The sequence below is a fragment of the Pogona vitticeps genome, chromosome 4 (genome assembly GCF_051106095.1).
Source record: "Pogona vitticeps strain Pit_001003342236 chromosome 4, PviZW2.1, whole genome shotgun sequence".
Classification (NCBI taxonomy): domain Eukaryota; kingdom Metazoa; phylum Chordata; class Lepidosauria; order Squamata; family Agamidae; genus Pogona; species Pogona vitticeps.
Genome location: NC_135786.1, coordinates 95,463,309 through 95,489,603, shown reverse-complemented (window position 1 = coordinate 95,489,603; position 26,295 = coordinate 95,463,309). Strand labels below are relative to the sequence as shown.

The following is a 26,295-nucleotide window of genomic DNA, read 5'->3' as shown; positions in this document are numbered from 1 at the left end:
GACAGAATATTCTGGCATTTATGGAGAAGACTCTACTAAGCCTGTGTTGCCCCTCCCTCTGTAACAATCCCTTGCAAACAGAATATTCCTAATGAAATGAAAGGAAAGACATTGCATTATTTGCAAAGATACCAATCTCCTGTTGTTTTAACCTGCTCCCCTCAGCTGCCACGCATCGTGTCAGCCACCTGCACCCCTTCATACACTTTTCTGCATTCGTTCAAGCGATCACACCATCTGAATTGATGTGAATGGATCCACTGTCTAAAAACAGGAGACACCCCAAGGGCAGAGGAAGAGACTATGGATTCTAGAGGGAAAGGCCAGACTGATTTGCATTGGCTTTTATGTCATGTAAAAGGTAAAGGTAAAGGTTCCCCTTGACAATTTTTTGTCCAGTCGTGTTCGACTCTAGGGGGCAGTGCTCATCCCTGTTTCCAAGCCATAGAGCCAGCGTTTTGTCCGAAGACAATCTTCCGTGGTCACATGGCCAGTGCGACTTAGACACGGAACGCTGTTACCTTCCCACCGAGGTGGTCCCTATTGATCTACTCACATTCGCATGCTTTCGAACTGCTAGGTTGGCGGGAGCTGGGACAAGCGACGGGTGCTCACTTTGTCGCATGGATTCGATCTTACGACTGCTTGGTCTTCTGACCTTGCAGCACAGGCTTCTGCGGTTTAGCCCACAGCGCCACCACGTCCCACCTTTATGTCATGTAGTCAATGGGAAAAAAATGAAAATTGGACTTCCCCAATCTCATACAATTTCCTGCAGTCAGTGTACTCACACCCCGAGTCCCTGATATGCATATGCATTACAAATTGATAAGATAGTTGGTAAACCAAGGGTCACACTGTGGGTAAACTTGATCTAATCATTACTAAAATTTGACAAATGTTGTCGGTCTGACTTGTATCAAAATTCCACTCAAACCACATGATTGATGGGGTTTTGAAAATGAGTTTAAATGAGACTGTCTGCTGGCTTATGTTACATGCAATCAGCCTAGAAACAACTTTACTGATCCTTTGGGATATCATTTCAATGCTGCTATCCAACAGTTCTCTTTCTTTCAAGGGGCCATTGAGCATATAACAGCAAGCCCCCAATATGATAGTAAAATACTGCTAATAAGAAGAAAGGAAGGGAAGCCAATATGAGTCTTGTATTTTGTGTCACTGCGCTAGACGTTTAGGATGATAGGGTTCAATGTAGAAGCCTTGGAAGCTACACCAGGAAGCAGCATCCCCTCGTGTTATTGCTAGCACTGAAAATTAGCTATAAAAAGACAGAAGCAAGCTTGTGTTAGCTTGTGTAACAGGAAACGAGAGATGGAATGAGAGATTCATGACAAGGGGACACCATCAGCTGTTTTGTTTTTGCTTCTTTTCTTTTCTTGGCCTAGTATCTGGCTGTGGAGCCAGAGGTTGGGAGTTCAGTTCCCCACTGGGCATCTCAGAAGAGCCAGCCTGTGTGGTCTTCAGCTACCCAGGATACTCCAGAAGAAGGGAATGGTGAATTATAGCTAAATATTCTTCCTCACATGTTCCTTATGAAGTACTGAATTTTCAATAACTTTGAAGATTTCTTTCCAATAAAGATCAGACTTTGATTTGATTGAATTTATTTGTTCAAGGACAACTCTCTACTATTGCCTTTTAAGGAATTGTCATTCATGGAACTGCAGTACTTCATGAGTCAAGATTGCAACAGCCAAGAATTAATGGATCATATTATGAAATGGTTTTATGCATCAAATGACACACGTTCAAAACACACGGCGATTATAGCAGTGTGATCTCATTGTTAATTTTTTTTATTTGTGGAGAAAAATCCCTGAAAATGTGTGCAATTTTGATTCAAAGTCTGCAGTAGTACACATGCAGTAGCAGTACATTCTCATGAATCAGGATCCAGATCAGGCTATCAAAAGAAAGAAAAAGAGTCTAAGAATATGGATTTTGCCAGAAAGCAAAATAAATCTCCAGATACTATGATAAACACATTGTGTGAGAAAAGTGTGCCATTATAATGACGTTGATGTGGATATAATGGTTTTTACAACAGGATACATTTTATTTCAATAAAGATTCCCAGTAGAAATCTCTTGAGGTTTACATAATTCTAAGCATGTTCTCTGCAGGATCAGCCATGTGATATTTCCTTTCTTAAGGCAATACAAAATGTTAATCTGTCATTAATTAAATTCAGAACTTTGTTTGTTACAAGGCAGCCTTGGCTGGAATTCAGTGCTGCTAGTGTTGATTTAAGTGAGGGCTCTCAGTTCCTATTGAAAAAGATGCCAGGCATCTTTTGAGGAAAGAAACTGTAAAAATGCACGCAAAGTTATTGCAAATGAAATAAATCTGCAACCCAGTTGAGATGAATTAGTTATGTATGATTAGGAGGGGATTCTGTTATAATGAGTCTGACCAATAACTTTTTAAAAGTACAGTAATTTTAATGTTTTCATGTTAGTTTTGAAACAATGGCTGACATTCTGTTGCTTAGTGTAGTGCACTAAAGTAGGGCCATTGATTTCATGAGGATTTGGTGAGTCAACTCTTCCATAAGTTCCATTGATTCAAATAGAACTAGTTGCAAATAGGCCTGTTTGAATTGTTGGAATGTGCAGAGGAGCTGACCAAATCCCTTCTGATTCAATAAGCCTACTCTAATGCAAACTACTAAATTAAGCAGCAGGATTTCAGCCATTCTTCAGATTAGATTTCTTTCTTCTGTTTAATCCAAAAGTAATGATTTTACTGTCAACACCTTAACACATTATTTCCAAGCTTTGGCCTGCTCCTATTTGCATACCTGGATGCAAATTTCTTGGTCACATCAGAATGTGACAGAACATTGGGAGCTGCCAGACTCTCGTGTGTATCATCAATACTAGCAGAATTCTGTGAAATATTCATAGGCTTTCTAATGCTCCTCCCCATTTTTCAGAGGGGGCAAAGTGCAAATGTTGTTCAGTTGCAACGCTCACCAGCTTTAGCCATCATAGCTAATGGTTAACAATGTCGGGCGTAACAGTCCCATAGCGTCTAAAAGACTGTACTATCCCCACCCTGTCTTATGCAAACATGATTGGTATTTCCTATATTGCTTCATGGATAGATGACAAGTTGCTGATTGCCATTCTAGTGGGAAGTCAATGTCCATAACTGTAATATGATAACCGCATGTCTATCCTTTCCCCACTTTTCCTCCAAAGATACTGGAGCAGGATATCTGGAAATACTTGTTTTCAAGCTTGGGACACTGGCTAGCTGAGAGGTTGCTGAGGGTCAGGCTCCAGGGTGCAGCCTGCAGTTGGAGCCCAGGCTGTGCGCGCCCCATCTCAACATTGTAATCCCACTGATGTGGGGAATAAGGACTGCAGAAATGATAAACCTTCCCTCTCCCAGATTCTGGCCTCTTTGGAAGTCAGTACAAGTCTAGCTGCTTGCTACCTGTGGGGTGTTTAGTTTCCTGTTCAGTTTTTGAAACGCTGAGTTCCTTTTTAGAAGGTACTCTCAGAGACTGAACAGGGTTGATGGCTCTGGCTCATCATTCAGATGATTTTGTTGTTCATATTTTCACGAAGGCTTTCACGGCCAGAATCTAATGGTTGTTGTGGGTTTTTCGGGCTCTTTGGCTGTGTTCTGAAGGTTGTTCTTCCTAACGTTTCACCAGTCTCTGTGGCCGGCATCTTCAGAGGACAGATTTTTGTTGTTTTTGTTCTCTTGGAATTCTGGGTCAGGGAAATGTCAGGCTTTGTTAGAGAGGTTTTTCAGTCCAACCAACCCTTTAGCTGAGAAGACGGAGAGCCCGATGACACTGCTAACATTTTTAGGGGACAAATTAGGTACAGTAGAACAGAGTTGTATGCCATCTTTTGATAAGCTGGAGGGCTTTAGACAGAAGGTTGCTAGTTTGGGGATTCACAGTAAAGTTACTTTTTTGGAATTACAAGAGTTAGTGGACCATTACAAGAATTGGAATTACAAGAGTTAGTGGCAGCCCCTGGTTGGGCATTCCTATAGAAGTTGTGCATGGCTGTAAAGGTTCTGCGGCACCTGCATCACAGATTGTGTGGCGTGGCAGGCATTAGAGCCATTCTGAAAGTATGGGAGAGGTTCTTGCTAGAGTATAACAGCATTTTCCTTTTGGAGAGCAGACCTCAAGGGTGACCTGCAGACGCACTCAGATGCTGTGGATTTGCTGGGCTATGGTGTATATTTTAGAGGTAGATGTGGGTGGCCAAGTGGGAAAACTTAGTGATTACTGAGGATCTCACGTTCCTAGAATTCTTTCCTATTGTAGCGACATGTTGTTTGTGAGCAGAACATTTGGCAATGTCAGGAAGCACTTTTGGTGTGACAGCCTAAACTCTTTGACATCTAAATCACCAAGTCTTTTTTACACTGTGCTGCCTGCAAAGCCATATATTGTTTCTGACACATCAAATGCTGGATCTCAGCAACAGTATTGCTTCTGCAAATGGATGGACTGCTTTTAGCAGCTGGAATCCCAGGCCAAGCCTTTGCCAGACCCCATGCCACAAGAGTTATGGAGCTTTTACAGTGAGATGTAGAATGAACTAGAGGTATGACGTTAGCACCCAGCACTAGGAAAAGCTATGACACAGCTGAACAGGAATTCCTAGCATTCAGAGAAGACTACAGTGATGTGTAGCTATGGATTACCACTTGTTACAGTGTGGGGTGCGACTGAGGAGGAAAGTCTTAGTACCAACATTCAGGGCAAGTTAGCAGTGTCAGCCTTTAAACTGAAAGCTTTGTGGCCTTCAAGACACAACTGGTGATCATTGCCTTTTCCTAGATTATTGTCTAGGGGGGAAAGGGTATCTGGCAGCCATTGTTGACAAGGATCTGCAGGTGGTATGGATGATGCATGCAAGGACTAGTATGAGGACCTGCCCTTTAACACAATCTTGGTTGCCTTTTTAGGGGCTGTGCCATGTGGCAGGAGGAGAAATATGCTGACCTGCAGCCATGGCACGGTGTACTGGGCAGCAAATTACATTACAAAGTCAGCCATTGGCACACAGCTGAGCATCAGCACATGTGCAGTGGTGGAATGGCTGGGTTGGAGGGGCCTGAGATAGGAAGGCCTCCTCCTGTCAGTGTTGTGAGAGTGGGCTGTGGGCTACCATCAGATATTGTGATTGTCCATTTAGGAGGGCTTGTTAAATGGGAAAGAGATGATATTGAGGGCAGTTAGAGATTTGTAAGTGGCTCAGACTGGCCATTGTTTTGGTCAGTGATGGGGCCCAGGACAGTTTAGAGGGAGGGCTGTATTCCTAAGGCCACAATGAGAATACAGCAGGGGAGTCAAAAGAGCTCAGAAAAGCTATGGAAAATGGTTTGGGAGTTTACTTACTGCATCTGGAATTGTGTTTGGTAATCCAGAGTTCTGTCAAAGTGATAAGGTACATGTCACATTCAGGTGGCAACAATTTCATAAGGGACCAGCAGATGGGCCTGTAATCCATTTTAGACGGCTTGGTGCGGGCAAGCCATCTAGTTGCTTGCACCATTGCAGTGGCAGGGGTATGGAAGGATAAGAAGGGATGGTTTGCTCTCTTGGGTCACCTTTTGTGAAGAGGAGTCGACAGATGGGTTCATAGGATATTGTCATCCTGGGGTCCCTCTGTCGTGCTACCTTTTGGCTGGCTGGTATACAGCCTTCTTTCAGTCTGGTTCCCCTCAGATGGAGGATGGGGCCAGGCTGTGGATTACAACATGGCCTTGGGGATTAGGAGCTAGCCCTTAAAAGAGAAGAAGTGTATGTAGAGGAACCTGGCTCTGTCTCAGTTCTGCACTTTGTTAGGCCCCTCTGCAGGATAGGGGATGACCGACTAAAGATCAAGAAAGTTAATGCCCTAGTTTACCCCATTGTATGTGTCTTGACTATTTTCAGTTGGGGGGGACTGTCTTATCCAAGTCTGAAATACACTGTTCACACTTGAAATTTAGTTAGCACTCTGTCATGACACTGGCTCCACTGCTGAGGCAGTTGCTTATATCTGAATCAGGCCATTTCCATAAAATATTTTGGTCCTGTTACCTAGGTTTTAATTACTAACACAACTATCTCTCTAGAAACTGCATAAGCGAAGTCCATTCTTGGAAAGTAAAAGATTTAATAGCTCTCCTCCTTTACTGTACCCAGTAATATTTTTAGTAACATTTAGTATATTTATAACTCGGGTTGAGCAGGGACTCATCCAAAAGAGCCATGGAGTATGAGTCTACCTTGTATCCAGGGAGAAGGCTGAATAATGGAAATGTTCACATCTGGAAGACATTTATTCTACCCAAACCATGCCTCCTCAAAGCACATACTAGGTGGAACACATTGTCCTGAGAATTTTCTCTGCACAGACTGGATACTCCCTGCTGTAGCAGCACAGAAATCTTAGGGGGCAGTTTATTTACAACAGAATTCATCAGGACAACCACAGAGTAGGAGTTATTTGACTCACGCCCTCACAGTGCGAACGTACTGAGAGCCAGCTGGCTTACTGACAGTGCAACCCTGTCTACTCTGAAGTAAGTCTCAGTCTGTTTGAGTGGGCTTACTCTTGGATGAAGGGGTATGAGATTGCAGTCTAAAGCTTTGTGGGTATTTCTCACAAGCATTTCTGTTTTTTTTGTTCTTTAAAAATCTCGATTAGATTGAACATTTAAAAAGAAAAAAACATAATACATTTACTTCCTAAAGAACCCATCATAAAAATCCATAGGTTTAAATGTTCTTGACTATTGCTGAGTTCAGTCTTATACTTGATTAATATCTACTATTTCTTACAATAACACATATAGATGCATATGCACAGGCTTTGTAAATGGGTATTAGCAATATCAGTAACAACAAACGAACATTGACCAAACAATAAGAGAAACAACATGAATACTTCTGAAATATTTCTTGAACAATATTTCTTTTTACATGTCTTGCCTATATATGCAATGTAATTCTATTAGGCTAAATCCAAATATTAATCTCAGACTCACTGATTGAAAGGAACTTATTAATATTTATGCAAATCCCATTAATTCAATCACCCTACTCTAGTTGGGAGTAATAATTACACTTAAGCCACCCAGTGTTTCTGCTTCACAAAATTTAAAGCACCGTTCTTCCTTCTCACCTGTAGACGATCGTGGTCATTTTATTTTCAAAGGGTGCTATAAAAATCTGACACGTATGTTTCAAGCAGTTTTCATAGACTCCAGCTGTTCAGATACCATATATATAATTTCTGAAATGTGTCACAGCAAGATACTTAACCCTATGAACCTAATCTGTCTGCAGTGTCATCCTGCCACAACATGTTTTTTTAAAATAATAAATTGTTTTCAGGAAACTATTAACGAGATAGAGGTTTAATGGTTTTGTGTGAGAGGTCACCTTTTGAATGTAAAGCCTAATGTACAACAAGTGTAAACAAGGTGGAATTAAGGTATGGAAGGAAGATTATGTTCAGAACACTCTCCTGAGCCTGCACATATAGATTGCATCTTGTCCACAGGTAACAAAGATGTGTGGAAGGTTGTTTCCAGTAGTGGCCACTGAAGGAAAATGTCTATCAGCATTTCAGGGAAGGAGGAGACTCTCAGCAATTTCCCCCCATTGCAAATCTTCTCTGGACCCCGAGGACCTTCTCATGAAGATTACTGAAAACAACCCTGCTTCCCACTCTGCTGGCAGACCCCTTCCATTTGCAAAGTGGCCACAACAGAGTACAGCCAGAGCACGGACTGTATAGAAAGAATATGCACATGTATAGTTGGCTTATGAGTCTATGTGTTCTGTTTGAAAACATGACCAACATATGGACATTGAGTGTGTGGCCCATGGGTGAGATTATCCCCTTCTCTTTCCACACAGGGATAGTGTACAGAAGCAGTGAATGTCTTATGTATCTTCCATTATAAGTGGCAGGAGTTCAATAGGCTTGAATTCTGTGACATTTTATTGGACGAAACTAGAGTAGGATCAATAGAGTTCTATCATTTCTTGCTACATATAAAATGCCCCCCTTCAGAAATAATACTATTTGTTGGAATTAAAAACTGACCACAAGATTTGGTTTGAATCATAATTGAACAGTTCAGAAAATGGAATAAGTTGATTTGGATCAATTCAGAGGTCCTTTGATTCCAAACTCAAGTCCAGCCGTGAATTTTGCTGCAGAGAAACCAAACAAATGCCTGCAAAAATTTAATATTTGCCAGACATTTACACATGTTGCTTGCTTTTTTGAGTCAGTCTGTCTCATGCAAGGCCTCCTATTTAATTACTGCCTTCCACTTTTCCTAGTGTTAACGTCTTTGATTCTTGTCTTCTCATGATGTGTCCAAAGCAAGATAGTTTAGTCACCTTTTTCTTTTAACTAAATCATGCTTGAGTCGATTTGAAACCCATTTATTTGTCTTTCTGGCATTCTATGTGATATTTGTAATCTCCAATACCACATGTCTTTTTCTGGACTGCTTTTTTTCATTGTCTAATATTTGCATCCATACATGATAATCAGGAACATCATAGTACGAATTATCTTGTCCATGGTCTCCAGCAATACATCCTGATATTGAAGATCTTTTCTAGTTCTTCCATCACTGCCCATCTGCATGTCTGCCATCTTCTGATTTCATGGGTGCAGTCAGGGCGGATTCAAGGTTCTGGTGGGCCCTGGGCAAAAAATATAATAGTGTGGGGAAAAGCCTTCCTCCTCCCTCTCCCTTATCTCCTGCCTACATGGGTCACAAAACATGGACAATGTAATATGGCATAAATAAGACAGACTCATTAATGTAATATTGGTAGCAGTAAATAAGTGAACAATGCTTAGGTAAATAAACAAACAAACAACATAATATTGAAAAGAAAGTCTAACTCTTGAGGGAGAAGGAGAGGTGAGGCAAGGGAAGCCTAAAACTGAGCTTCGAGGCACTCTGCGCATGCCCAGAGAAGAGGAAACGCTGTGCAGATTGAGTGCAGAACATGCTGAGGCTGCAATTCAGAGCAGGCCCCACATGGAAGGGAGGGAGGGAGGCTGCCTGTTGTGTGGGGTTGCAGGACGTGGGGCTCAGGTGCAGGAGGAGGCAGAGGACTTTGGAGAAACAGCTGCCACCACCCAACTAAGGGCAGTGGTGGAAAGAGTGCCCCACGTGTCCCCGCCAGCCTTTCTCCCCCTCCACTTCCTCATCTGAACTCTGTTAGGAGAAGCAAGTCTTGTTGAGGCACTTGAGCTCCAGGATGCCATTGGGGCAGCCGGGGGCAAAGATGGCCTTGTGCACCTCCAGGGGCACCCTTGGGGCCCTGGAAGACATCCCGGAGCAGGTCCTTGAGGTGCAGGAGGGCGCCCTTTTCCTCGTAGGTGTCCAGGAGCACTTCCTACAAATGTGCCTCCTGCTTGCACAGCAACGCCACCCGGCACAGGAGGAAGATCAGCCGCCCTAACAGCACCCATGGCAGCCACAGCCCAGCCTCCAGGGGAAGAAGAAAGGAAGTGGAGGAAGCCGGCATAGCTGCCGCTGGGTCCGTCCCGTAGCTCTTCCCCAGGCATGGTGGGTCAACAGGGGTAGGACATGGTGTGCAAAGGAGCTGAGCGCCATCTACCTGCCCTCCAGCACCCATGGCTTGCTGTTGAGGAGCACCACCTGCATACACTGCACCACTGCCCTGGGCTGGCCTCATCCTTGCGGCCCCAAGGGCTCCCTGCCAGCTGCTGCTGCTTCTCTGGCTGCTCCACCCCCTCTTCATGTGGATCTCTGCAGAGAGTGGGCCCTGGGCAAGTGCCCACTTTGCCCTCTGAGTAAAGCGGCCCTGAATGCAGGCTCCATTTTGATTCCTTATCGAACCAAGGTGTAGAAAACGACTTCTATCTCTTTATTGTCAACACTAAAATTATGTAATTATTCTACGGTAGTGATTTTTGTCTTCTTAATGTTAAGCTGTTATCTTGAGTTTGGTCTTTCTTCACCTTGTTGAGTTGTCATTTTAAGCTGTTGCTCTTTTCTGCCAGTAATATGGTGTCTTTTGTATACATTGAATTATTTATGTTTAGAGATGGGCATGAACTGCACTTCAGCACAGTTTGGCAGATTCGACCCACAGGTGTTGCACGGGTGCCCTGGATTCCCCGCCCCGCCTCCTCATGGTCTACACAGCGTAAGGCTTTAGTGTTTAATGTATAATTTTATAATGCACTTCAATTGTCAACAATCTTGATTGCCACTTCCTTTTCTCATTTAATTCATTTTGAATATCTGGCATTACTTGGTCCATTCATGGTAAAAGTCCTTTTTTGTGATTTTGATAAATGCAGTACTGTAGCTTCAACTAGTATCATGTCTATTTTTCATAATTTTTTCTTTCTTTCTAATGCTTTGAAAGCAGCTTCCACCTCAGTTTCTGAAACTGCAGTTCTTCTTAGCCCATTTCCTTCTGCTTAGTACTAACAAGAGTTAGCTTCAGTACCACTGCCGTTGTCTAGGAAAGCTGCCCGTCGGGTGCTTCTGTGCCCCCAATATCACTACCATTTTTGTTCTGTGGACTTGACTGCTAAGCTTGAAGATAGAGAATGCATCTTAGCCTGATGTGTCAGCTAAGTTCTGACTGGGGTGGTCTGATTTGGATTCTTAACTAGTGAGAATCTAGCCTCTTAAGAATTTTGTTCTGTTTTCCTAGGAGACTCAGCCTATCCTGTTAATGTTTACACATTAAGGTGATTATATGATAATAAATAAAATAATAACATTTTACATTTTAAGTGATACATCATAGTTCTATGAAAATTATTCTATTAATATTTAATTTTCTGAGGTAAAGATAAGGATTTTTCCATTCATTTTCTATTATTTCGGCTTGTGTTAATTAATTTACAAATATTCATAATATCCTTTGTTAATTGTTTAATTTGCTGTAGTCTGATACCGGCCTACAAGCAAACAAATCTGAATATACTTGTGTTAGTACTGTTTTCATCACTGTTAGCTAAAAAAAAAAGCAGCTAAATCAAGAAAAGCAATGGCAAATGGTACTTTTATTGGATCATTAATTCTTTTAAAAATCTAGCTATCAATCTATGCTAGTCTTCATCAAACTGTGCAGCAAAATATTGTGCATAGTGCAGGAAAAAATATGAAGGTCTGAAATATCATGGCAGATGTCCATGCCATGAGTTACAAAAAGCAGGCTGCAAACATAAATCAGGAATGCAGGGGTGGAATTTGAAAGCTACATTCCTGAGTTATGTTTACAGCCTGCATTTTTAAACTCACCTTTAAGAAACAAACCTGGCACAGACATCTGTCATGACTTTTGGGACTTCCATATGTTTTTTTCTGTGCTACCAGCAATACATTGTGGAAATAGTGGTCTAATAAAGGCATCACCTTCCCTTCCTTTTGCAATGTACTAAGGACCACATGGCTTTGTTTTTAATAAATCAAGGAGTGGAAGTGTGGAATTTCCCAGAGATGCGAGAAGTTATTTAGCATATTCTGGGAATTACAGTTAAAACTGATTTTTTCTCATCTTTGACCATTTCCTTTTCCAGATTCCAGGACTGTTAAAACATTAATATGTATTAATTAATACATTAATATTTTTTTTTCCAAAAATATCAAGGATGTTCACTTTAGAGAGATAGAGTAGGACCTATTACTGCTCTTTTGTCATTCACCAGACCTTTTGTAGATTCATACTCTATGCAAGATTAGTTCTTTAAGTAATTCCTTTAACATATAGGACACTGTTCTGAAGCCGTTGTAATGTATCTGCTCTATTTCCCATGCCTGTGGAATGAAGCTGTGTCATTCCCATTCTGCTGTATCTGAGACTCTGCTACCCAGGACAATCCAGCTTCATGGCTTCGTGCAAGCATTTGAGCACTCGATTTGTCTTTGTTTCTTAACAGCTTTGTGCATATGTGTTTCTGAGAGGAGGAGGAGGGGAAGCAGGGAATTTGGGGATGGTTTCAAAGCAGTCAGTGGCAACTGTGGCATCTCTCATTAGAGGTTTGGCTTCTGTAATGTTTGGCTTCAATTTCAAACCAAAAAAAGTCCCCAAAATGGCCAGACTGGAGCTACAGTCATGGGAACAAGTCCTTGCATGGCAGTTCCTTATTTCTTTGGAAGTGGCCACAACATAACTGAAGATGTGCATCATCTGTGTAATGTGTAAGTACTCAGTCATGAGTCTGAGATTAGGCGTCTGCTAATAGTTCTTGTAAATTTGATGCAGGATCTGTTTTATCCTTTCATTCTGTTTACTGGGCATACTAGCTCTAGCTGCATAGAATCAATGCCCCATTGACTTACATGCAGCTATCTATTCACACGCAGAGCAGAGAATAGGATCGTGCAATTAGCTGAAATCTTCAGTAATTTGTAAGGACCTAAAGTTTACTTTATGCTTTGGTGACTGCTTTCCTCTTCTGGCATCTCTATGATTGTTTGGCTGAGCATGCTGTGTATTGAGGTGTTGTAATTGCTCGAATGGATGCCTGTGCCCTTTGTCATTATCAGAGTACGGAGCATTCTCTGATTACCAATCTCAGAGTAGGAATTCACATCATTTTTTATTAATAACCATGAGCAGTATTCGTTTGATGGTAGTTAGAGGGTGCCCACCAAAAAAGCTCCCAAGGGGCAGTCAGTGCACAAAAAGAAAACAACTTAAAATTAAATGACATTTTAAAAAAACAGTAAAAGCACTGGCACAGCTTACACTGAGAAAATAGCATGATACAAGCAGGGTAGATATAAAAACCTGGGAAAATTAAATGATAGCGGTGGAGCAACAACATCAAGATAAGACTCTGCTGAGTCACTCTGGGGTGGATGTTCTGCAGCCAGGGCACTCCACCATACTTTTTCAGCAGTGTTACTTGAAGGAGAACCTCTGAAGATTTCAAGGTCCAGGTAGGTAAATGTGGAGAGTGGTGGTCCTTCAAATGTCCTAGTCTATGGTAGCTGATGAGTGGACCCACTGGAAAGCTGTTCTCGGGAAGTCTGTAGTCTTGAAAGATAACTGTTATGTTTGTATACTAAATTAATCAACAAATGCTGTCAACACACAACTTTCTGGAGGGATGCCGTGGACTTCTTTTCTGGAGGGATACTGTGGTCAATAGAACTGAACACCAATGAGAGGTCCAAGAGAATCAACAGGCTCACATTTCCCTGTGCTTCCCTAGGCAAAGGTTGTCTCATGAAGCGATTGAGGCTACTTCTGTGCCAAAGCTACAGTCATGAGAATGAGTGCCCACACTAGTTTTTCCTTGGAAAATTGCCACCAAATAGCTGAATACATGCATAATCTATCTAATGTGTGTGTAGTCAGTCATAAGTCTGAGAATATGCCAGCACCAAACTTTTTTTTTAAATTAAATCCAGGATAAGCTCAACCACTTGATTTTGCATATTGTATAAACTGGTTTTCGCTGCACTGAACCAATGCAAGCACATTTACATGCAGCCCTTTCCCTCCCTCATGCAAAACAGGTAAGAGCATGGTCTTAGCATGAAACCCAATGGAAAGTGTTAAAGAGTGACCAGATAGGCGGGATATAAATAAAATAAAATAAATAAATAAATTCAGTTTCCTCTCTGTCTTCAACCTGCTCAAGCAGCTCATACAGGCTTCTTTAAAAGGGGTTTACACGATAATAGAATATATAGTAAGTAATTGGAGAGTTTCTTATCTGACTAAAGCGGTGGAGATACAATTGCACATCAGACCACCTTATCCATTTTATAGCCTAAAAGCAAAAAAAAAAAAAAAGTATGAAGATTGTTTAAAAGGCAGCAGAGCTGCAACTAGATAATTTTCTGCCCAAAATTAACCGTTATATCTGATATCATAGTAGATGTTTGTTAAAATAGTAAATAAATAAATAAGAAGAAGATTGAGTAATAATAAGATATGCACACTCTAAAGCATAAGTAAATCGGCATTTAGTACATTATTTAAAAATACATGTTTGGTTATTTTAAAAGTCTTACATTTCTTCCGTCAGTTTATGTACTTTCACTGATAAAAAAGGCACAGAATTTCCTTGCCTGATACCTCCTCTCTCCAACACCACCACTCAGAATTACTGACTATTACAGAATGATCAATACGTTCTCTCTGAATGGGGTAAAAGCATGCTTCACTCATTCATCCCCACTAGCCTAAGGTGGAGACAATCTATATGCCTGTGAATGATATAAAGGAGAAGGAAAAAAAGGACAGGTGTTTATGCTGGAGCCAGAATTTGGACTTTGTTGATCTTTCAGCATTCTTCAATTTCTGGCTCAATAAATTGATGTGTGGCAGTGGATCTGTTCTATTCTCAGCCTTTAAATTGGGAGACAAATTCAAATATTATTGAAATATTATAAAATGTCAAATGTGTGTGCTCTGTGCTGTCAATTGGAACGAAGTTATAGTAACCCTAATAGGGCTTTCAAGGCAAATGAGATATTTAAGAAGTGGTTTTACCATCTACCCACAGTGAATTCCCACGGCCAAGTGGGGATTCAAACCCTCTTCTCCAGAGTCCTGGTCTGTCACTCTGTCCACTACACCACACTGGGAATCCCTCTGAAATGTCATAAGCATCCAACCGTTCCAGTGATGTCCTTGAAGAAGAAACTAAACCTAGGTGAGCACTGAGAATTTTCCAATCACTGGGGAAATGAATGTGACTATAAGTTATGATGAAACATCAATAATTTTTTATGATATGAAAGCATATGTTAAGAAAGCACATTGTAACAAACTTTGGCCAGAACTAGTGGAAGAAAGCACGTTTGAGTTTCTGGCCATTCCGTGCTCTTCCCATGTTTAAACATCTGGAATCACTTAGCTGTCTCTCTGCTTACTCATTCAATTTAATATGCAATGTCACTGAAATGTTCTGTGAGTACAATAATATGCTACCTAATTTTAACTCATGAGTTAAATATATATCTAAGATGCTTTCATCAAACATTGATCAGCATTTTATAGAAGGCACAAGTAACATATTTGCACTCAATATTTGTATTCATTTTGTCAGTGTCCTGTGTTAAATACTTTTAATAGACTGAAATGTTTTGGAAGGCCCTTGTAGCCTATATACAACAATATGTTAGAGAAATATAACTAATTATGTAATGACCTCTGAAATTATTGAGCCATTGCCTCACTAGTGCAAGTTCACCATCATTTGCACATGCAACTCTATAGCAGTTCTGTGACAAGGAATGCTGACAGAGCAGAAAGGGGTTAAATGCACACCCCTGTCCTATACTGAGAGATCTTTGGAATGTCTAGCCAAGATGTGTGTTCCTAGAGTAGCTGTCGCTTCCAAAGATCACACAGATGAGTTAAAACTTCCCCATTTGGGATGCTGGCTTCTGAACCTTGGAAATGTTGCATGCAAAGCATTTGTTCCAGGTCGTTTTTTTCTCTAAATCTCTTTGAACAAGAGATGTGTAGGGTGTGGATGAGTGAAACTGTGGATGCTGATCCCATGGATACAGGGGTCCTACTGTACTAATTGTTTGGCTGTGGATGTAACTCTTTGATTGATTGAATGAAGTTCTAAAGCTGATGAATTGTATATTACCTTGACAAAACAAAATTACACAAACTACTCACTCTGGAGTGATCTCTTAATCTATCACATACAAAATGGATGAATTCTTCTTGCAATGCCCAACCGATTACTTTATTTCAGCTCTTCAAGACTAAGGATTTCCACCTGATCATCGCAGGGCTTCATTGTGAAGTTGTAGAATTTCATGTTATTTGAAAGTGTGCAACAAGATCAGAAAAAGAGGTTCCTTTCTGTAAGAGTACAATTAAGGTTGCACTTTGGTAGCATCTAAGAACAGGAAGATTCTGTTTTAAGAGGGCAAAGAGAGAGGGAGAGGGGAATTTGAATGTGACGATCCTGTTGCTTCCCATTGCAGTTTTCTCATATCAACCCTTCATATGAAAATTATACATAATCAGCCATTCTCCTATATTGCAAAAGCATTGACAATTTGGCATTTTGGAAAAAGAAGTCACAGAGATGTAGCACGTCCTGAAGCTACCACATACTATGAATCAGCAACACTATTCACGTTGAAAGCAGATGTACAAAAGCCTGTACTATGAACTTTTGGTGACTATTCATTCTTGATCCATTAGTTTTAAAACAGAATATTTATTAAGTGAATGATGTGTTTCTACCTGGTTCCAAATCTTCCTTTAATTTCTAGCCACAAATACTTGATGATTTAGCTTTCCACTTTTACTAAGTCTGACTTCACTGTGGTTTTCGAAGTCTGTGAACCATGTGCTTGGCTCTTGCATATCCTCATTAGACATAGTTGATGAGCACATTATACGTGTGTTACTTCTATGGACTACCATATATCAATAAACTGCTTCAAAGTTTCAATGTGTAGGCTTTGGGGGAGTGACCACAAGACAAGAGAAGGTGGCCAGTGTATCAGCAACTCAGGCCACAGTTTGAAAATTATTCACTCAAATATTTTCCAGCCCTGGGATTTTCCACAAACTACAGGCACAGAACCAGTCTTTTACAGCCAAGAGCAGGCTGTCACCTAGCGCAGGAAATAAACAATTACTCATCAGAATAATGTTATGAATTTGACTATTCTGGTACTCAAGTAGTTTTGTCCATTTTGAATCAATGATTCTTTAACACTCATAAAGCTACGACACTTCTGCAGTTACCTTCTGGTCAAAATCCATGTACGGTACATCTTGACTTTGTGAATGGTTTCAGTGTGCATTCAGAACATGATTCCATATTATCAAAACTCAGATCAAGTGAACTTGCATTGGTTTATGATGGAAAAATATGTTGAATGAGTCACAGGTTGGACATCTCCTCCACAAAGGGACTACAGAAAGCTGCTTTGCTGTCGGATAGGCCCCAACTTCTTGGTTGTGACATGTGTTTTAAATGTTAATCAGATGTCTTAAGAATCTCTTAAGCCATTGTTTGGTGCTGAGATACGTAATACTTCACTTATATCATTCTTGAGGGTGAGAACAAAACAAATCAGGAAGTTCCTCCCTGTTGGGCGAGACTGCAACATCTTTTGTGCATTTTTTTTTAAATTATAGGATTTGGGTGGAGACAATTTTGCACAATAAACTTGCAATTAGCACAAAATACAAGTTTTTCTAAAACAAAATACATGGTGTGTGTGTATGTGCTAATGAGAAAAAAACTAGTCTTTTTGATCTTGTTCAGGAGCAAAAAGAAATTAAATGATTGATAGTTTTTCAGTTGAGTGTCTCAGTGACTTAATACACCTGTTTTCATTGAGGACAAGAAAATTTGTGAGTACTTCTTACAACCTTAATTGTGACTGACTTTTTTTTCTCCCTAAGGTTTTTTAATCAGAGGGACATACTATACCTGAATAGCAGATGTTGTGATAACAATTTCCGCTTATTAAACAGGGTGAGTTTGTGTCTGTTCTTTAGAATCAAAACAGTCATCTGTCAACCCTGCGTCATCATTCCTGTTAGTGGAGTTATTAATCTCATTTAACTTTCTTTCCTTTTGTTCAATTTATAAGAAACAATGAGACTGAGAATCTAGATTCTCTGGAAGGCATGTTGTTGTTGTTTAGTTGTTAAGTCATGTCTGACTCTTCGTGACCCCATGGACCAGAGCACACCACGCCCTCCTATCTTCTACTGCCCCCTGGAATTTGGTCAAATTCATGCTGGTAGCTTCGATGACACTGTCTAACCATCTCGTCCTCTGTCTTCTCCTCTTGCCTTCACATTTTCCCAACATCAGGGTCTTTTCCAAGGAGTCTTCTCTTCTCATGAGATGGCCAAAGTGTTGGAGCCTCAACTTCAGGATCTGTCCTTCCAGTGAGCACTCGGGGTTGGTTTCCTTTAGAATGGATAGGTTTGATCTCCTTGCAGTCCAGGGGACTCTCAAGAGTCTCCTCCAGCACCACAATTCAAAAGCAGCAATTCTTCAGTGGTCACCTTCTTTATGGTCCAGCTCTCACTTCCATACATCGCTACTGGAAAAATCATAGCTTTGACTATGCAAGGTGATGTCTCTGTTTTTTAAGATGCTGTCTAGGTTTGTCATCACTTTCCTTGCAAGAAGCAAGCATGTTTTAATTTCGGGGCTGCTGTCACCATCTTCAGTGATCGTGGAGCCCAAGAAAGTAAAATCTGTCACTGCCTCCATATCTTCCCCTTCTATTTGCCAGGAGGTGATGGGACCAGTGGACATGATCTTAGTTTTTTTTGATGTTGTGCTTCAGACCATTTTTTGTGCTATCCTCTTTCACCCTCATTAAGACGTTCTTTAATTCCTCCTCACTTTCTGCCATCAGTCTTAATTCCGGTTTGGGAATCATCCAGTCCTGCCTTTTGCATTGTACTCCTTTCCCAATTTTGAACCAATCAGTTGTTTCATATCCAGTTCTAACTGTTGCTTCCTGTCCCACATATAGATTTCTCAGGAGGTAGATAAGGTGGTCAGGCACTCCCATTTCTTTAAGAACTTGCCATAGTTTGTTGTGGTCGACACAGTCAAAAGCTTTTGTGTAGTAAATGAAACAGAAGTAGATGTTTTTCTGGAACTCTCTGGCTTTCTCCATAATCCAGTGCATGTTAATGAATCGTACACCCAAACAAATAAAAAATATATAAGCTTCATAGGTGCAAACTCTGACTATGGATTGAAGCATACGTACTTCAGTGGGAGTAACTTCCAAAAGATCATGCTTAAGATTACACAGCACTGTGAAGGAACCACCAGATCTAGAGCTGGGATCTCTTAGCAGTGTCTGTAGCTTCCCATGCAGTGAGGGGTAGATCTCTGATTTGGAGCATCTTTCTGGGCACTGAGCTATTTCAGGCTGTCTCCCACATTTCCAGTCTTCTATCCATTGCACCCTTCTAAACCGATAGAGTTATACACCTTTGTGTGGACAAAAACAAGCTGCCTGGCTCGGGTGTGTCCTTTGATTCTGAGAGGAGATGGGCAGCGCCCAGAGGAGGCAGGACAGAGAAATTGAGGTGTTGCCTTTGAGTGAGTGCCTGCCACAGGAGGCAGAGCTGGGAAGTGCCACATGTCTGTTCATCCGAAATACAAACCGACACATGCCCGTCTCTGATTCCGACTCCTGGGTTTGTCCCTTCGGGGTCACTCTGTAACACTGCTGGTGTCCTGGTTCCCAGGCTTTGCTTCACTTTAATTGCTGCCAGTGGCTCAGCCCCAGCAGTGGCTTTGCACAGCTGTATGTTTAGCTTTCATAGTGAGGTATATAGACAGGATGTGAATGCAACTATGGGCTTGAACACAGCTGTCCGTTTTCCTTGTTTGTATGGTTTGTTTAACATAGTTGGCCCAGTTGGTTATAGGGGTTTACCATCTTCCACTTCGGAAAAACGTTTGTAGATCTTGAATTGTTGTTCTTGAAGGCAGAATGCCACTCTGATGATGCTGTGAAAGATGCATTTTTAAAAAGTATTATTTGTGATGGGCTTCAGAGTTCATTGTTTCTATTAAAAGAGGAAGGAAAATTGAAACATAAAAGCAAAGAAGAGGCTTCACAGCCAACATGACATGCTGAGTAATATGAGAAAATACCAAATTACTTCTGAGTTTGGCTTCTTTGCGACTCAGCCCACATCTTCTTGCATAAGAGTCTTGGCAATCATGCTCACTAATTGTCCTTTTGGTTTCCAGTGAGGATCAAGCTAAACCTGAGAGGCAAGCTGCATTTAGTTTAATTATGGGTCTGTTCCATTTGTATACAAAGTGTGGGTGGGATCTAATTTTAATATCAGAAGGGATGCCTGAGTCAGGAATGGTGAATTCTCACTCCTTCCATTTCCCTACAATCCATCGCCCCAGATTCTCTCTTTTTAACTTGTCTGACTTTGGCATTCAGGAGGGGTGGAGAGAGACATGGAGCCCATGACTGTGGGAGAAAGCAATCATCCCATGGGGCCAGGAAGTGTCCCTTCTGCATTCCTTTTAAAGTTAAAACTATAGCCCCAGCCTATTCAGTCTGTGGATGGGCAGCCCCGTTCACATATCTATCCCCCCCCCAAGACTATATCAATGTTTTAAAGCTCAATTTGGTAAATAGAAAGGGGGTGGGTGTAGGTGTGGCAGGAGAGCAAACATTGTAAATGTGTACAGTAGACAACATGTTCAGAAACCAGCTAAATATATCCTCATGGATTATTCTGTTCCTAAACAAAGCATGGCAGAAGAGATCCATGACTGGATTTTATGATCTTCTTTGGGTGGGGATAGAAAGGCTTCAGGCTTTCAGGATCTATTTTGTCTCTTACAAAATCCAGAAAGACCATGGGATGACATTTTTTCCCATGGCTATCAACAAATTCTAAACATTTTACAGTTTTTCTTGTTTTCATTGCATTGCAGAATGTTGTTTGCTTTTCTTAGGGAGTATCCTGGGCTTAGCTTTGTTTTGATCTGTTTCTCTAAGATTATTCTTAATCACCTACCCATTAAGATTGCTTGGCTTTGTAACTTGTTGGGGTGGCTGCCCCTGATGACTTTAGCAGTACAGTGCAAAAAAATGAAACTCTGTTTTCAAGCATTTAAAAAAGACTTCTACTTGCTGTTTTAACAGAATAATCAATATGACCCCAATCTTTCATAAATTTTATTGTTGCATACCATAATCTCTCAAGTGGAATGTAAGTGCAAACTTGATAGCTCTGCGGTTTAGGTATCGGTTGGGAGTTCAATTCCTCACTGTGCCTCCAGGGAAAAGAGCCAGCCTGTGTGGCCTTGGGCAAGCTGCACAGTCCCAGGACAGCCCCAGAAGAAGGGAACGGAAAACCACTTCTGTGTATTCTCTGCCTAGAAAACCCTGGAAAGGGTCACCATAACTCTGAATCAACTTGATGGCACACAATTATTATTGTTCTCTGCCTAGAAAATTCTGAAAAAGGTCATCATAAGTTGGAATTGACTTGCCAGTACACAATTATTTATTATTTTATACTGCAAGAATAAAAAGAGATCTAAATAAGTGGGAGGCTGGGTTTTTCCCTCCTTACAGAAGGCCAGTTACTAACTCAAAGTGTTAGCTTCATATTAAATGGATTGTCATTGTATTACCAAGCAGTTAAAAGTTTGAGTGTTAACTTTTTAAAGTCCCAGATAGCTTGCAACTTGGGTATCTGAAGGTAAATACTTATGAATAAAGGTTATTTCTTCTCGTTGGGCCTTGCCGCAACAAAAACTACCTTGCCAAAGTTGCCAGTCACCTTGAACAGCAGGTTCAAGGGAGAGGATCTTCACTTAGAATGTAGCATATATACACTTTCGCTATTGATACACACATCGCTTTGGGACGATCTATTATAGAAAGTACATAGATTAATAATTTTAAGAATCTTGCAACCTACATCTACTCCTCCTTCTGTGCACCCTGGTTTGTACCATCATCTCTGGATTGAAACAGATGTTATGGATGCTCTGTCATTGGCAAAGTCTTTCCTTAACCTTTGTAAATGGGCCTGAACGCAGAGCAGGAACTTTGCTCACATCATGCAATTTGCAACTCAGCTTTCTTTGTTTTGTGATTCGCCTCCAAAGCAGACCAACAGGAATCCTCTGGAGTTAGATTTTGCAAACACAGAAGTCTGCTTTAGTCACATCTCTCTAACATTTACATGCTTTCATTTCTAATCACGGGCTATTTTCTTTCTGCCCTCCCCCCTTTGGCTGCCAAAAAGAAACATGCATTAAATGTAGTTGTGCATATGGTCTGTTTTGCCCTTTAATTATCAACTGGATTAGATAATGACTGCATATTTTCCTTTTAGTTCCAGGAATAAAGTGGCTAGGAAACAGATTTCTCTTTGGAAGGAGGAAAATGAGGAGGACCACAGTTCTAGAACATCCTATAGGACCACAAACTAGGCAGTCCTTGTAGTGACTACAGCTCTCCTTTAGACACTCTAATACGACGTGTCTCTCTGGTTGCTCCCAGAATTTGGAATGTGCTGGCCTGAGAATCCAGCTTGGCCCCCTCCATTTTGCCCAAGATTTTCCCCGTTCAGGCAGGCTTTTAAGCAAGAAGTGTTTCAGGAATGTGTCGTTTATTAATTTACAGATTTTTAAAATTCTTTTACATTGTTTTTAATCTTGGTTTTAATCTTGATCTATGTCTAATTGCTTTTAATATGACGTTTATATAATGTTTTTAAAGTTGCCGATTATTTGATAGTTTTAGTTGTTGTGAACCACCTTGCGTCTCCTATGGGGTGGGGGTGGGGAGTGGCAAATAAATAAATAAATAAATAAATAAATAAATAAATAAATAAATAAATAAATAAATAAATAAATAAATAAATAAATAAATCTTCAAAAATTGACTTCTGCCAAGTACTGGAGAGGGAAGAATTGGTCTTGGCACACTAAAAGTGGAGATGAGACAACCTCTTCCACTCCCTTTCTGCCCATTCACCTCTTCACCTCAATTGTCCTTTGCCGTTTTCCCTGAACTATTCTTTTCTCTGTCATGGAAAAAGCTAAAAAGCCGGAACAGAGGAAGAATAGAACAAGAACGGTAGAGGAAGGTATAAAGGCCCCAGTTTGTCTACTCCATTTTGGCTTTTGAAAGAATGACCTGATCTCAAATTTGTGACTCAAAGGGCGGTAATGGCAGACAAAGAATCACATATGCATTTACTCATTCATTCAGCTTATCAGTTGCCCTATAGTCAAGGATCTTTAATATTTAAAATATTAAGGTTAAAAACAGAAGGGAAACATTTACAAAAGGTGATTAAAATATTTGATATCTCTTACTACAAAGATCTTAAAATAGCTAAGCCTAGAGGAACACATAGGTAAAACATAATTGGCAGTAACAATTTTTGTCTCAAGTTTAAAGCAGCTGGGAATATTGAAAAGAGTTTTGCCTGGCATTAAAAGGTCAACAAAGTTATTAATATTATAATGCAAACAATAATTCAGGTTAATATGTTCGGTTACTGAGATTATGACCAGAGATGGGCACGAACTGCTGATTTGGTGTTTCATGCCAATTCATCCTTTGGATGAAAAGGTGTTCTGCGTTTCACAGTTCCTCCTTCTCTGGCAGGCATCCACTCAGTGGCAGCACCTAGAGGAAGCGGGGCCGAGAAGCACCAAATACCTGTTTGTCTGAAGGACCAAATGGCATGAAACTGGCGGTTCATGCCCATCTATAATTATGGCCTATTAAGATGGAGGGGAGGTAGATCAGAAATAATGGTTTCCAAATTCTAGGGAAGATACAGGGGGGGGGGGCTGCCTCCATATATGCAGTTTGCTAATTTTGCTTTCCATTATTATAAATGGTAATGTTTCTCAAGCTACAAAATTCCTCTAAGAACCCTGGATTTTAAAGCCGCATTATCTTGTTAGATCAGCAGTTGGCAATTTGTAGGACTCTGTAGTTTGTATAACCAACATTTTGAATTCTGAATGAAAATGAATATCCTCCTGCCAGTAATATAATCTGGTGGTGGTGATATGGAGGAATGAAAGACTTCCTCCTCCTCCTCTCCTGGGGCTACATGGCTTCCATCAGTGAAGGGGATCATTCCCAAGTCAGAAAAGCCATGGGAGAGAAAGGGGAAGTCTTTAATTATCAAGCCCCTTGCTAGCGAGGTTGTTGTTATCCTTCCACAGGCTTAGCTGGGCCAACAGGATTCGCACTGCTGTTTCCAAACATTAGTTAACATAGTCCAAACAAAATGCAGAACACCACTGTCAGGCTCAGAGATGGAAAAAGGTGTATTTTGGGAATGGAAGTCCCTGAATCAAGCAGGTAGAGGTTTCTTGAAAGTTGTAGTCTTGAGGAAATTAACTATCCCCATCTGTGGTCAGATTCAATATTTCTACAAACAGGCACCATAGGCATACGTACAAATGTAAAAGCACTGTCAAAACCTGAGCATCTGAGTTCAGAGCTGAATCCAGGGCTATATCCAGACGGCAATGTGTGTGTTCTTCTCATTTGAGTCTAAATAATGTGCACAATCTGCAAACTGACAAATAATCTGGGATAAAACTCTTGCAATTTAAATTGAAACATTCTGCCACCCCCACCCCATAAAGGCCCAAAGCCCATAAAGCCCTGTTTATGTAAAACAGGAAGGAATTGTAGGAAGACTCAGTCCCATGTACTTCCTCCCCCTTCCTCTCCATGTGCAAAAGGGGAGAATGAAGGCTTCTGCTTGCACGGTGTTGAGCTTAAGGACTCGCATTTATCTGATGTGGTGTTTTCTTTATTTGATACAACAGGTTAATCTACCCCTGGACTTTCACTGCAGATTGCTAGTAAGCGAACACAAACTTTTTCATTAAGTCTGACAAGAAAAGGAAACACTGTATAGCTACGATTCTCTTCAATGCGCCGGAGAATTTTGCTCAAGAAATGGCTACAGGAGACCTTGCCTCAAGACAGTTTGAGAAGTTAACTGAAATATCAAAGCAGACTTTTGGGGTTTTACATGAGGAATGTAAACTGAATTAAGTCAGTATTTATTTGTTGGAATACATACTGCAATAACTGAGAATGTGTATGGCCTGTGTCATGGATTCTACTTTGGAAATGGCTAGTGGAGCGGACTCGCTGAACCAGGTGCAGAATGAAAACTCAATGTTTATGGAAATCCCATTGGTTTTACAGTGATGCCTCACTAGACAGTTACCCTGCATGACAGTTTTTTCACTAGACATTGGCTCTTTGTGATCGCTATAGCGATTCACAAAACAGTGATTCCTATGGGGGAATTTCACTGGACAATGTTTGGTCCCTGCTTCGCAAACCGATTTTCGCTAGACGACGATTTTGACAGCTCCCTCCGCGCTCGCTAAACAGGTGTTTTCAGGACCTAAGCTTCGCAAGACAGTGATTTAAACAGCTGATTGGTGGTTCGCAAAGTGGCTTTCCTATGGCCAATCTTCACTAGACAGCGATGATTCTTCCCCATTGGAACGCATTAAACAGGTTTCAATGCATTCCAATGGGGAAATGCTTTTCGCTAGACAATGATTTCGCTAAACAGCGATTTCAGTGGAACGGATTATCATCATCTAGTGAGGCACCACAGTATTATAGTGGGGGACTAGCTATCAGCTTGAAGCCAGTGCTTGAAAATGCAAGGTTCAATCAATTCAATGTTTGATTCCTTACAATGATTCAAAGTTTGGTTCCTTACAATTGTAGTATTCAAGCTCATATAAAAGAATTTTGGCCACATACCACAACCATGAAGGGCTGCCAGCTAACTTCCTACACACTGAATATATGTTGCTTCAGAGATGCTGGAGTAATATTGACTTTGGCCTGTGCTTTGGCTGTTGGTCATGCACAATAATTGAATAACGGGGTTTAGAAGCAGCATAGATGGCAAATGTTTGGTTCTGGTGTTTCTTCAGGGAGTGCAGCTGTGTCAGCCACATGGCATCACATTTAACCACAATAGACATATTTCCCAAAGGTCTCATCAGAGCAGACACTTCATTGTGGGAAAAAAACCATTTGGGCAGGACAGGCAGGGCTTTTCTGCTTTGCTTTTCATGGGATAGGAAAGAAAATGAAATAAAAAGAAAGAAGGGATATTTATCATACCCTCATCATCTTCTAGGACATCTCTATGCTACTGTATCCAGCCAAATGCAGTAAAGATGTACCCTTCAGCTTTTTTCCAACTTGGGACACTAAACCAAAGCATTTACTGTATTTCTTTCCAGATTATTTATATCTGTTTTCACTAGAGGAACTATGTACAGTAATTAGTCATGATATACAATGTATTCCTTATCTACATTGTAGGAGCACGTGGAGAAGCCATCACGAGGACATAATTTCCTTTGGGTGAGAAGCTAGTATGTAACCTAGACAGAGATCAGGAACCTGTTCTTTACTTCAGGCCCTGTAGCCCTGTAGCTAGCCTTCTCTGTTAGATGATGCAGCCACATGTCCAGGAGGGGCATTTCTGGGGGAGGTGGAAAGGATGTGAGGATTAGGCCAACAGAGGGGAAATGGAGTAAATTTCACACTCACTCCTGTCCCATGGAGAAAGTATGTTAATATAATCTATGTAGAGCTAAACAGAAATTTAGTATTTTTGTCTGTTTCATAAGGAACACTATGACCAAAAGTGAGGGTGGTTTTGCCATACAACAACTTTTGGAGGCCCACATGTTCCCTACCTTTGCCATAGATATAATCATCATCACATCATCA

General features: G+C 40.9%; 1 long non-coding RNA gene across 1 annotated transcript in view; it reads left to right on the top strand.

Annotated features, from left to right (window-relative positions):
* Positions 1–24,619, top strand: part of LOC144588644 (uncharacterized) — an 88,206-nt gene extending 63,587 nt beyond the window's left edge. The window contains exon 3 of the long non-coding RNA XR_013544282.1: positions 24,345–24,619. This is a non-coding gene — a long non-coding RNA (uncharacterized LOC144588644). The remainder of the gene's footprint in view (positions 1–24,344) is intronic.
* Positions 24,620–26,295: the final 1,676 nt, after the last annotated feature.